Consider the following 13,337-nt stretch of genomic DNA (forward strand, 5'->3'; position numbering starts at 1 on the left):
ATCTCATTCACAAAACTGTCATGCTTTAAAATGTTGTTAGAACTGTGATTGGTACCAGTATCTTTTGAATGTCCTCCTATTTCAGACCTTTGCACTTTTTCCTCTTCCTTCTCTTTTAATCCTGTATCTTTTCTGTTGTCCACTTTATTTTTCTTCAGTATATTTGATTTACTTGAATCCATCTCTCCTTTCTCTGAACTCTTTTTGTTATCAGTGTACAGCGTGTGTATGTTATTTTTCACCAGCTCAAGAGTAAGCTTTAAGACATGGCATGGGCAGCTTAAAAAAATAAAAAGGGCATGGGCTTCACCATTTTGCCTTATCATTTATTTGTTGTAGGGCCTTGCATATAATATCCAATAAATATTTAAAAGTTTGAATTTAACATGATTATAAACTATGCTTATAATTTCTGATTAATATAATTATTAATCATAATATTAGTTAATATTAACTGACTTTAAATATAATGGTTTTGTCCCTTTAAGGATTTATCATCTCTGGACTGCCTTAAGAATCCTTTCAGTAGTTTTATATTTTTAGCTTCTTTTTATGTGATCTCTATACAAAAGAATGAAAATCATCAGCTTTTAAGTATTATTTTGAATGCATTGTTTTTTTCCTTCCTTAAAGGACTTTGTAGTGACGTTCAGTTGATCATTTTCTTTTTAAATTTTTATTTGGAACATTTTGAAATGTACAGGAAAAAAAGTTCAGTGAATATCTATGCTGCATTCATCAACATTTCACCATAGTTGTGTCATAGTCCCCTTACCACTCTTTTTTGCTGAGAATTTATGGCATATCCAAGACATTATTTCATCCTTAGGTAACATGTATGTAAAACAACACATTTTCGTACATGACTGCAATGTGTTATCATATATAACACACTTGATAGTGATTCCTTAATTACATATATAATACTTCTTAATCCATGTTCAGGTCTTCCCTGTAGCTCAAAGGGTTAAGAGTTCTCCTGCAGTGTAGGAGACCACGGTTCGACTCCTGGGTCAGGAAGGTCCTCTGGAGAAGGGAATGGCAATCCACTCCAGTATTCTTTCCTGGAAAATCCCGTAGACAGAGGAGACTGGCGGGCTATAGTCTGTGGGCTCGCAAAGAGTCGGACACAACTGAGCAACTGACACTATACTGCACTATCAACACGACTAATCCATGTTCAAGTGTTCCTAGTTATCTAAAAAAAAATTTCTTTTTGTAGTCAGTTTGTTGAGAAGGTTCAGATGTTGACAGCCTGATCCCTTCATGAAGCCCCAGTTTTCACCTAATGCTTTTACAATTCATTATCTGTAATTGCATGGTGGTGGTGGTTGCTGTTTAGTTGCTAACTCATGGCCTACTCTTTGTGACCCCATGGACAGTAGCTCACTGGGCTCCTCTGTCCATGGGATTTTCCTGGCAAGAATACTGGAATGTGTTGCCATTTCCTTCTCCAGGGGATCTGCATGATCCAGGGATCAAACCCTAGTCTCCTGCTTGGCAGGAGCCACCACAGAAGGAAGCCTTACAATTGTATGGATTTGTTATTAAGTTAAAAATGGCAAAATAGTGTTGTAAATTGGTCACTTCTGCCATTATTAGCTGAAACTTTTATCTCAAAGAACTTTTTACTCATTCACTTAAACTAGTTGATTAACCTAAAATATCTCGGTAGTTCTTGAGTTGTTAATATCCTCTGTGGGGAAAGAAGACTGCTTTCTTTTTTAGCTAAGACTTTATATTATTTCGCTAAGGCTTATAATACTTTTCTTCCTTCCTGAGGAAGTTAAAAGTTATTCTTGAATGGAAGATTAATGATTTTGTGGATTGGATTATTGGGAGGGCCTCCCAGTCCTGAGTGAGCAGTCGCAATTCTTTTAAGGTATAGTGGGGTGTGGGGGATGGGGAGACAAAGGGGAAAAAAACCCCAAACATACCGTCTTCACTGTTGGGTCTTGCACTGAGGGTGTGGTGCTCCCTTGAGGTATGCTGCTACTGCTGCTAAGTGGCTTCAGTCGTATCCGACTCTGCACGACCCCATAGATGGCAGCCCAACAGGCAAATTTTTAAACATTCTTCTACTTTCCCAGAGAATAAATTAGACTCAATGTAGAGTCTGTATAGACTCATATAGAGTCATTTAAAGATCTATGGCCTTTAAACTGTCTTAGCACAGTTTTGTAATCAAACACATCAAAATTTAATAACTAGTATATCATGCAGTGCTGCAAGGACCCCTGCTGGTCTGCCAGGGATGAAGCAGAAACCTCAGAAAAGCTTTGGCCATTCCTTCAGCTGTTGTGAGCTGTGCCTTAGGCACTAGAGGTGACTGACTGGGAAGGGGATCAGAGTGGCTCAGGCAGTCAGATGAACATTTTGTTACTGATTGAATATAAGCATCATCATTGAAATTTCAGGTAGTAAATATGTACAAATGGCTGCTTTCCTTTTTCTTGATCTTTTATTTGTACACTGTATCACTTGCTTATGTAGCCTTCCTTAAGTCTTTCATAGTTTGAATCATACCTCTTCAGTCTTTCATTTGTTTAGGATAGTGTCTTCAGCATTTTCTTTATTTTTTTTTATCCTGAATTGTTGTTGCATGTCAAACTGGACAAGGTGTTTTAGTTGAAGTTTCATCAGTTCAAACATTGAAGATAAGGAATGTATTATCTGTGTTTGTGTATTTTTGTAATCATATTAGAGCAGAAAAGTTTTTTGAAAACTAATCTGTATTGCTGTCAACATGTTTGTTTACTCCATCTCCTTGCCCCCATCCCTTTTGTACATTTAATAACAAGGATGAAAAAATAAAAGTAGATGTCCAGATAGGTTCATATGTTAAAAATTAGGCCCTAAGTCAGGACCCAAAGCAAGTTCTTTGTCCATTTCATTTGCTATTAGAAACTTCATCAGGAAATGAAAAGAGTAACTTAGCCATTGATTTTGAATAAAGAGGACTAATCCTACCCATGAAATTAAAAGATGCTTGCTCCTTGGAAGAAAAGCTATGACCAGCCTAGACAGCATATTAAAAGGCAGAGACATTACTTTGCCTACAAAGGTCCATCTAGTCAAGGCTATGGCTTTTCCAGTGGTCATGTATGGATGTGAGAGTTGGACTATAAAGAAAGCTGAGTGCCAAAGAATTGATGCTTTTGAACTGTGGTGTTGGAGAGGACTCTTGAGCGTCCCTTGGACTGAAGATCCAGTCGGTCCATCCTGAAGGAAATCAGTCCTGAATATGCATTGGAAGGACTGATGCTGAGGATGAAACTCCAATACTTGGGCCACCTGATGTGAAGAACTGACTCGTTTGAAAAGACCCTGATGCTGGGAAAGATTGAAGGCAAGAAAAGGGGATGACAGAGGATGAAATGGTTGGATGGCATCACCAACTCAACGGACATGAGTTTGAGTAAACTCTGGGAGTTGGCGATGGACAGGGAGGCCTGGCGTGCTGCAGTCTATGGGGTTGCAAAGAGTTGGACAGGACTGAGTGACTGAACTGAACTGAATCCTACCCAGGTCCCAGAACCCCAGTGGTTTGAGCTGGTGAAATTTAAAAAACATTTTGCCCCAAGAAATAACTGTGTGCACCTATGCTTATCTTCCAACTTGCTTGGTTTTATTGTAATATTTCTAGTCTCAGATACATGTTCAATAAATGAGTTGTATAGATGAAAAGTCTAGTATTATATAATGGAAAAAATAAGGGTATAATTTTAAAATGGTATTATAGCCTAATTCCATTAGTACATCTATATCAAGAAAGACTATATAACAATATGGCAGAAAGCAAAGAGGAACTTAAGGGCCTCTTGATGAAGGTGAAAGAGGAGAGTGAAAAACTGGCTTAAAACTCAACACTCAAAAAACAAAGATAATGGCTTCCAGTCCCATCACTTCATGGCAAATAAAAGGGGAAAAAGTGGAAGTAGTGACAGATAAAAAAAATGTTTGCTCCTTGGAAAAAAAGCTATGACAAACATAGACAGTGTATTAAAAAATAGAAACATCACTTTGCCAACAAAGATCTGTATAGTCAAAGCTATGGTTTTTCCAGTAGTCATGTATGGATGTGAGAGTTGGACCATAAAAAAGGCTGAGCACTGAAGAATTGATACTTTCGAACTGTGGTGATGGAGAAGACTCTTGAGAGTCCCTTGGACTGCAAGGAGGTCAAACCAGTGAGTCCTAAAGGACATCAACTCTGAATATTCATTGGAAGCACTGATGCTGAAGTTGAAGCTCTAATACTTTGCCCAACTGATGCAAAGAGCTGACTCATTAGAAAAGACCCTGGTGCTGGGAAAGCTTGAAGGCAGGAGAAGGGGACAACCGAGGATAAGATGGTTGGGTGGCATCACTGACTCAACCCACATCAATTTGAGCAAGCTCAGGAAGATGATGAAGGGAAGCCTGATGTGCTGCAGTCCTTGGGGTTGCAGAGTTGGACACGACTGAGTGACTAAACAACAACAGTATAACAGCGTCAGCTTTGATGTCTATGGATAGTTCATTTTTCTTCCTTATAATAATGTTCCTATTCTTTTTAACATCTGTTTTCTAGTATAATAACATATGTGGGTGTGTGTTGTGAATTAAACACTAGAGAGGTTATGAGACCTGTTTTGTAGTCTTAGCTTTCTAGCAAATTTTTAAATCCCTCTAGAGCATTGTATGGAGGTTGAGTTCAGGATTTTTCAGCCTCGGAACTCTTGACATACTGGGCTAGACGATCCTTTGTTGACAGGAGTTGTCCTGTTTACTGTAGAATGATGAGCAATATCCCTGGCCTGTGCCCACCACATCCCAACAGCAACCTTCCCCAGTATGGCAAACAGAAATGTCTCCAGACATTGCCAAATGCGCCTTGTGAGGCAAAACTCATCCCCAGTTGAAAAACACTATGTTAGATGATGTGTAGATTTCTTTCCAGCTTTATAATTCTGTGGTTTTTATTTTTAAAAATCCTGCTCTTTGCAACCCAGTTTAAATGTTGTCATCTCCATGAAGCTTTGCCCCACCCCCACCCCCTTTTTTTTGGTTCTTAATTCTTTTATTGGCAAATTATAGGACTTAACCTCACTCGATTGTCTCTCTCAGTGCATTTCTTTCACTTTGAGGGCATGGGCCTTCTTTATCTCCAAGCTGAGTGCTCTGATTTTACTAAATGAATGAACAGTGGATTCAGGAGTATTGAAGGTTAGACATTGTAAAATAAATGATTAAAATGGCATTTTTTTGGTTAATCTTTCAAATCTTTACAATCAGAAATTACCACAGTTTCTGATCTTTAATTTCTGGGTTAGTGAGATTGACAACTCACATTTCTTTAAGAAAGGCAGGAGTCTCCTAAAGTGTTTGTGGGAGCTACACAAAACAAATTGAAGTTGCTTTTGCGAAAAATAAAGTCTCATGAAAATTCAAAATAGAATTATTCCAACTGTCATATCCAAAAGTGTTTCAGATGATTCCACTTTGTTAATTAGAAAGGTGCCATCTATTCAGATATTAGAGAAAAAGAAAGGTAGTAAATAATTTTCCTATAGAACCTAGAATATCTCATCATAGTTCATAGTCTATAAGTCAATATTTCTCAAAGCAGCCTATAGTAAGAAATACATTTTAATCTTGATCTAGTACACACATACCAGTTTTTTGAGTCAGTATTTATTAAACTAAGTGAGAAGCCATGTCCGACTCTTTGCGACCCCATGGACTGTAGCCTGCCAGACTCGTCTGTCCATGGGATTCTCCAGGTGAGAACACTGAATTGGGTTGCCATTTCCTTCTCCAGGGGATCTTCCTGACACAGGGATCAAACCTGGGAAGCCCCAAGTTTGAAGCACTCTGATATTTTCTATTATATTTGTTTTTATTTCCCTAAATACTAATTACCTAGTAAATTTATTATATGGTTTACTGTCACAGCCAACCATTTGTAAAACACTGTTCACAGTAAACTCTTGAAGTAATAAAATGTCAAGATGATTTGCCTCTTGTATAGGTTACCAGTAGGTTGTCCTGTGTCTTTTTAGATGATGTCTTTTAATAATTGACCTAATGAAGACTTTGGAACACCTCAACCAAAGCAAATTAGATTTGCACTTAATTGGAACTTTATACATTTGTTTATTTAGTGTGCACAAGGCACTGTAGGTCAAAAAACATATTTGGTTCTCATTCTCAAGGTTTACAGTTATAAAACCCAGAGGAAAAAAAAGTTGATAAACATTATTTCAAGTGCTCAATATGGTAACAAACACACAATAGCTTTTATAGTCATTTAGGAAGGAGAGAAAACTGTTCTGATTAAGTCGATGGGGATAAGGTTAACATGAATGTAGGGTAGATTTTTGTCACGTCAGAGATCTGAAAAAGCTATTTCACATGGTAGAAAACAGCCTTCATGTAGGTACAAGCACTTCTTGCTCATACTTGAAGTTAAGTTTTCAGGTCCTATTTAAGATAAAGTAACTGAGAAGTAAAAAAAAAAAATTTAAATATAGTAAAACACTGAAAAAAAGACATTATAAACAGGAAATGTTATTTTAGCTCTGCTGTGGTTATAAGGAGGTTGAGTCAGTAGATTAATTGGAAACTTAAATGCATGATGGCTCTGATATGTAATACAAGCCAGTATTTGCCCTAAAACGATAAGGTTAACGTTGAATTATTAGATCTACTAAGAATGGATATAGTTTCTAAATGATGGAGAGAGAGAATGCTCATCTGTCAAAATAAGCCAGTAAGATCACTATTGTATATAAAAATTATTCTTCATAGAGCAGAAATGGGTTATACAGTAGCATTGTTTTAAAAGTTATATACTATTTTGCCTGTGCAGTTGAAAATTTTGTACATGCTTGATAGGCCTGGGCTTCATCCTTTGTACTGTTGATGGAATGGGGAGCTCAAGGTGGTAAATCACAACCAGGTGTGTTACACAAGCCTTATGAGAAAACAGGCAGTGGACTTTTTGTCTTTCTGAACTGCTCTATTCTGTGGGATAATGTAGAATTTACTGTAGAAGATATTTGTGACCTAAAGGAAAAGAAGAGTCTGTGATGATACTTGGGAAAGAACCACTTGCCCCGAAAGTGTGGTCTAGCACCCTGTCTGCTTAAGTCACTGTATTGAGTTAGGAAGTTAATAAAAGGACAACTTATCTCCTCATTTTGTCAGATTTCCAGTCCACTGAAAAGAATGTGCTTTGAGAGCTGGAGATGTGAATAAGAGTCCTGTGCCACGGCTCATAAACCATTTTGAGGTAATTTAAAATCCAAACTTTATTTTTTAGAACAGTTTTAATTTTTCAGAAAAACTGAAAAGTTAATAGACAGTTCCTTTATACCCTGCACTGGATTTCCTTTGTTACTAATAACTTTACAGTAGCATGGTATACTTGTTACAATTAATTAACCAATATTAAAACTGTTATTAACTAAAATTTATATTTTATGCAGATTTCCTTAGTTTTTATCCTAATGTATTTTTTCTCTTTCAGGATCCCACCAGGGTACCCTATTTCAGTTATCGTCATGTCTTTTTAGGCTCCTCTTGGCTGTGACAGTTTCTCAGACTTTCCTTGTTTTGATGACCTTGTCAGTTTTGAAGATAATTGATCAGGTATTTTGTAGAATGTCCCTCAATTAGGATTTATCTGATGTTTTTCTCATGGTTAGACTGGGGTTATTATGGGTTTGGGGGAGGAAGACCATAGCGGTAAGGTACCATTCTCATTACGTTATATAAAGGGTACATGCTGTCATCATGATTTATCACTGTTAATGTTTACTCTGTAACCTGGCTAAGAATATGTTTGTCAAGTTTCTCTGCTCTAAAGTTAACTTTTTTTTTTTTTTTGTAAAAACTCTGTTCCATGCTGTGTTGTTTGGAAATAAGTCACTAAGTGTAGTCCTGTCTTAGTCCTAAGGAGTAGGAAGTTTGCTCTGTCTTCTTGAGGGTGTTCTACATAAATTACTGGGAATTCTACATGGGAGATTTATTTATTTATTTATTTATTTATTCAGTCATTTGTTTATCAGTTTGGGCTTATGGGTATTTCTTTTCTATGGTGGGTCATAATCCAGTGCCACCTTATTTATTTTGTTGCTCAAATTTTTTATGTTTTGGCCATTAGGAACTCTCTTGGTTGGCTCCTGTTTCACTCTGGCATGCCCTCATCTTCATGTGTTTCTTGGTTTTTCTTTGTGTTTTTTGTTTTTGGAATATGTCCTTACTTTCTGGTACTAAAAGACCAGGTTTCTTTTATTAGAGAATGCTATTGGAAATGAAAATCTAGGTGCTAGGTGTGCCTGTGGCTACTAGGGTTTTCCTGTTTCTAGGCCCTCTTAGCTGAAATCCTATGTATATGTTACCTGTATATTTATGCATATCTGTAAGTATTTCTATGTATTCATTTCTCTCTCTCTCTCTCTCTCTCTCTCTCTCTCTCTCTCTGTAGGTAAACATGAGTTCATATTGATGTCTCCAAGTCTAATCCATTACCACATAGGTCATTCTAGCCTCCTCCCCTTACTTTTCTGCAACCTCCCACTCCAACAGGGAGAAATCTGGCCCCCACCAGTCACCATCCATTTACTTAGTTATTTAATCCCATTGTGCATGCATAGTTGTGTATCAGTTTTGTTAACCTGTACCCCTGTGGCAGATCAGCTGGAATACAGTACTCATGTACAGTTCCTTTTGTCTTTAGCTTTACAGACTACTCCAAAGTTATTTAGATTGGCAGCTTTCCCCCATCCCCTGCAGTGATAACTGTTTTGTATACTAGTAATACAGTTAGATTTTATCATATGGTCTCCAGATTTTATCATATGGTCTCCATTCCTTCGTGGAACTCCCTGACTTTCTAAAAGATTTTTAAAAATGTGTATACTTTAAGGTTGGTTCTTTGTGTTAAAAAGTTCTATGGGTTTTGACAAGTGCATAATGTCATGTACCTCCCATTACAGTGTGATGCAGAATTATTTCACTGTCCTAAAAATCTCTTATGTTTCACCTATGAGCCCTCCTATCCTCCCCAGAAACCTCTGCAACTGTCGGTCTTTTTACCGTCTTCTATTGTTTTGCCTTTTCTAGAATGTTCTTGAAATATTTTTGAAGTCACTTTATAAAGGAAATCTTTGATTTCTCTAACTGAGATACCATTTTCTCCCCTACCACCAACTCATTCTTAATTGAACAAAATATTTCTAATAAGTAAGAATCAAGGCTTCCCCATTTCTTTTGTCCATTACCACTATATAAGGTCATTAAGCTTTGTTTATCTTTTAATATCCTACCTCTTTGTTACCAGCCTTGGAATTGGGAGGAAATACCAAGTACCTTTATTTTTATTTCTGTTGGGGAGATTCGTGGGGGAAGGCAGGCAGTGGCATGTATGGTATGTCCTGTATAGGTGGCAGCTGGCAAATAGATACTCATGGGGAGGGGCATTAAGCTTCAATTTAATCTGAATATGCTTTTGTTTCTTTCTGGGGATTTATATTTAACTTGAAAATAGCTGTGATGAATCTTTGAATATGAATATTACTTTGGTCTGTAGTCTCTTGAGAATATAACAATTTGAGATAGATGCAGTGCTGTGAATATGTGACTGTCAAAAAAGTTTCTAATATGAATGAAAATCCCATAGGATGATAGTTTTAGAAATTATTTGGAAGGCTCATTTAGGGGAAATAATAACTTTCCTATTCCTATTTCTCACTTGTTTTTTGGTAGCATCCTTACAGGTATATGTATGAAAAATCCTCTTAGCCTTCCACTGAAAGATTATCTTAAAAGTTCTCTCACAATAAGGCTAACTTTTTTTCAAACCTGGGAAATGCTCACCTCACTAAACTTAACATTCTAGCAGTGATTGTCAGCCACAGATATTGTTCCCTTTCCTGGGGCCATTTGGAGGTGCTATTGGGATTTTACAGGGGGAGACCAGGATGCCAAACACCTTGTGTCACGTGCAGTGGACTTGCATGATGAATCATTGTGCCCCACGTTACCACATCAATAGCATACTGTTGAGACACACTAGGCAGACTAATACGTGTAGTACTACCTTTCAACTTCTCGATTGAACACATTTCAGCTGTCAAGAGACCCAACAAGTATGTCAGTGAATGGAGCAAGGCATGGCCTCTGTCTGGAACACGTGAGGGGAGTGTAGGGATTAGGCACGCTAGAGAGTATGTCCTTAGCTTCAGCCAGCTGGTTGTTGACTACTACTGGTAGATCTGACTTTTCAGACAAAAGCTAGATACCCAAGGTTTAATGTAAAATTGTCCTAAAGTGTGGCTCAACTTTTTTCTTTGTATCATGCCAAGGCAAAACCCAACAGATTGGTGGGCTGGTTTTGGCCCACAGACCATTGGGTTATAACCTGTGATGTAGTTATCTTAGAAAGTGAGCTAAAATTTTGGCAGAGGTAAACAGTCAGGGTCATCACAGCCCTCAGCATTTGCTGAGCTCAGAAAAGGCTGTGGAGACAAAGCACTAGGTGTTGAGGTCATCTTCTGTAGTGTAGAGAATTGTGGCATAGGAGTAGAGCTCTGGGGAACTTCCTCTCTGATTGGAAGGGGGAATTCTGTTGAGAGAAATTCTGCACCGCTGGAGGAAGCCTTAGGTAAGCATACCATCCCAGCCCTTCACTTGCTATAGTGCCTTAAGAAATACGGAATCCTGCAAAGTTTGCAGGCAACAAAGGCTCAATGCTACAGAATCTTCTGGTTTATATGACTTTGGAACTGTGTGACAGTCGTAGGGTTTATGCCTTCGATATTTGTTCATTCTTGATCTAGGGTTACTGCCTACACAGCTCCACAGTCCACAACTGTGGCCATCTGTGGAGTAGTTGGGGTGTTTCAGGGGTGTCCCAGGAGTTTGGTCATGTTCTAGTACAATTCAAATACTACTTGCATCTTATGGCTTGTTTTAAGGTGTCACATCATGACTCATTTTAGTATGATATGAAAAGTAACAGTATTATAATATTGTTAAGTAATAAAGTCTATGTTTTGCATAGTTGTTGAATACTGTAATATATATGAGCATGAATTGATTGTATGTTTTAATCTGAATCATATCTGTAATATGAGATCCTATATGACAGTGTATAATTTTAGTTGTATTCTATCTATGAGATTAAATACACAAATCCAGTGTAGTACTTTACTATAAAACTTTATTTTTTTAAAAAATTGGTTGATCTTATTGGTTGGAATATTTTCTGTTTGTAAACTATCTGTTGGCTTAACCTCCCTCTGAGCAGAAAGGAAATAGCTTTTTAAAAAGTATTTCAGCATTTTATCATCCTCAAAAGTCAGGTTTATTTGAGAATGTTATATATTGTGAAATACATAATGATTATTCATGTTACTTACTGCTTATGTGAGTGAATGTACAGAGCAGACTACTTACCACATTTGAGATTATGGACACAATCCCTTGAAGAGAATGAGCTTTTATCAGTTTAGATTCCTACTCCTTGTGAAAAGTAGGTCTACTATTAATCATCGTTTCAGATGGTAGCCATCTTTGTGGGTTAGCAAGCTGTTGGCCTTGATTGTAAAGATGCTTTTTAATGTTTTTTCGAAGGCAAGTATTTGTAATCCTTAAAAAAAAGAAAATGGCAGCTTTTCCCCTTCAGCTGTTTCTTATATGTCTGAAAACAGCTGATTTGCAGAAGGATTCTTTCCTGCCCTCTCTGCCTTCCACATCCTACACACCTGTACCCCGCTATTGGGATGATAAATTGGTGAGAGTTTGCTATCTTTTCCCCACTAGCACCTAGTGAAAGAAGAGTGCTTGTCGTCACTCAGCTGGGAACATCCTTGATAGCTACCAATGACATTGTGGAAAGAAAAGACGTTGAAGAAGGCAGGATTGGATTTGAGTCACGAATCTGCCATGTGCCCATTCTGAGTTTGATTTTGTATTTGTAAAGTGGAGGTAATTATAACTACTTTTCAGGGTATGCCATAGTTGTTCAGTAAATGTTAGCTGATAAATAATGGTGATAAAGGCAGTAGTAACTTTGGTCTCAGTGCACCTGAGGTTCTGAATGGTAATAAAGCTAGCCAGGAGCTAGAAACCCCGAAGAGGTCTGAAGTAGTCTGTGGATCCCAGGCTCTTGTCATCTGAAATATCCTTGTTTTTATTGACCTTTGTTTTTCTTTCTTATAAAAAGGCAGTTGTATTGCCCTTATATTTTAAGGACTTGAAAGTAGAGTTGAGAAATTAATAAAAACCATTCTTTGAAGCCCCTTGGAAAGCTTGAGTGAAGCCTTTGGGTGCTTCTGAAGCTCCTTATTGACGATAATTAAATAGCCATCAGGTTGTCTACTGCTACTTCTGCTGCTGCTACTGCTAAGTCACTTCAGTCGTGTCCGACTCTGTGTGACCCCATAGACGTCAACCCACCAGGCTCTCCTGCCCCTGGGATTCTCCAGGCAAGAACACTGGAGTGGGTTGCCATTTGCTTCTCCAATGCATGAAAGTGAAAAGTGAAAATGAAGTTGCTTAGTTGTATCCAACTCTTAGCGACCCCATGGACTGCAGCCTACCAGGCTCCTCCATCCATGGGATTTTCCAGGCAAGTGGTTAAATCCCTTTTTGGTAGGAAAGCCATTATCATTTCTATAAATATCAACAGATTTGATTACCTAAAGTTATGAAGCGTGAAGCAAAAGTCGCTCAGTTGTGTCCGACTCTTTGCAACCCCATGGATTATACAGTCCATGGAATTCTCCAGACCAGAACACTGGAGTGGGTAGCTTTTCCCTTCTCCAAGGGATCTTCCCAACCCAGGGATCGAACCCAGTTCTTCATATGGCAGGTGGATTCTTTACCAGCTGAGCCACAAGGAAAGCCCAGGTTTACTGGAGTGGGTAGCCTATCACTTTGCCAGCGTATCTTCCTGGCCCAGGAATCGAACCAGGGTCTCCTACATTGCAGACAGATTCTTTATCAACTGAGTTATGAGGGAAGACCATAAAGCCATTCCTATCATTAAATGTAGTGAATTGCATTTTGTTCATTTCACCTAAGAAATACTGAACACCTTGTCTGTGCTAGACCCTGTGCCTAGTCAATTGTATACTCTTAAAGAAGATACTGATTTGGAAAGAAGATAATGATTTGGGGAATCTTAAAAGTTGTAGCTCTTAGCCTGTAATTTAAAATCAAAATCTGAAGGCCTTAGAGTTGCGCTGACCAGTAAGGTCAGTCAGTTCAGTCGCTCAGTCATGTCTGACTCTTTGTGACCCCATGGACTGCAGCACACCAGGCATCCCTATCCATCACCAGTTCCC

General features: G+C 38.1%; 1 protein-coding gene across 14 annotated transcripts in view; it reads left to right on the top strand.

The window, feature by feature from the left end:
• The window catches only part of TAB3 (TGF-beta activated kinase 1 (MAP3K7) binding protein 3), a 95,259-nt gene that overhangs the window by 29,369 nt on the left and 52,553 nt on the right, over positions 1 to 13,337 (top strand). For 10 of the 14 annotated variants that reach the window (XM_055564273.1, XM_055564272.1, XM_055564278.1 and 7 more), the window contains exons 2-3: positions 7,192 to 7,276; positions 7,514 to 7,635. The exons of 2 other annotated variants lie outside the window; for them this stretch is intronic. The gene's annotated coding sequence lies outside the window, so the exon portion shown is untranslated. Of the gene's footprint in view, positions 1 to 7,191; positions 7,277 to 7,513; positions 7,636 to 11,811; positions 11,977 to 13,337 lie in introns of all 14 variants that reach the window. 2 more of the 14 variants (XM_055564268.1, XM_055564269.1) reach the window with 2 other exon arrangements.

The sequence above is a fragment of the Bubalus kerabau genome, chromosome X (assembly GCF_029407905.1).
Source record: "Bubalus kerabau isolate K-KA32 ecotype Philippines breed swamp buffalo chromosome X, PCC_UOA_SB_1v2, whole genome shotgun sequence".
Lineage (NCBI taxonomy): Eukaryota > Metazoa > Chordata > Mammalia > Artiodactyla > Bovidae > Bubalus > Bubalus kerabau.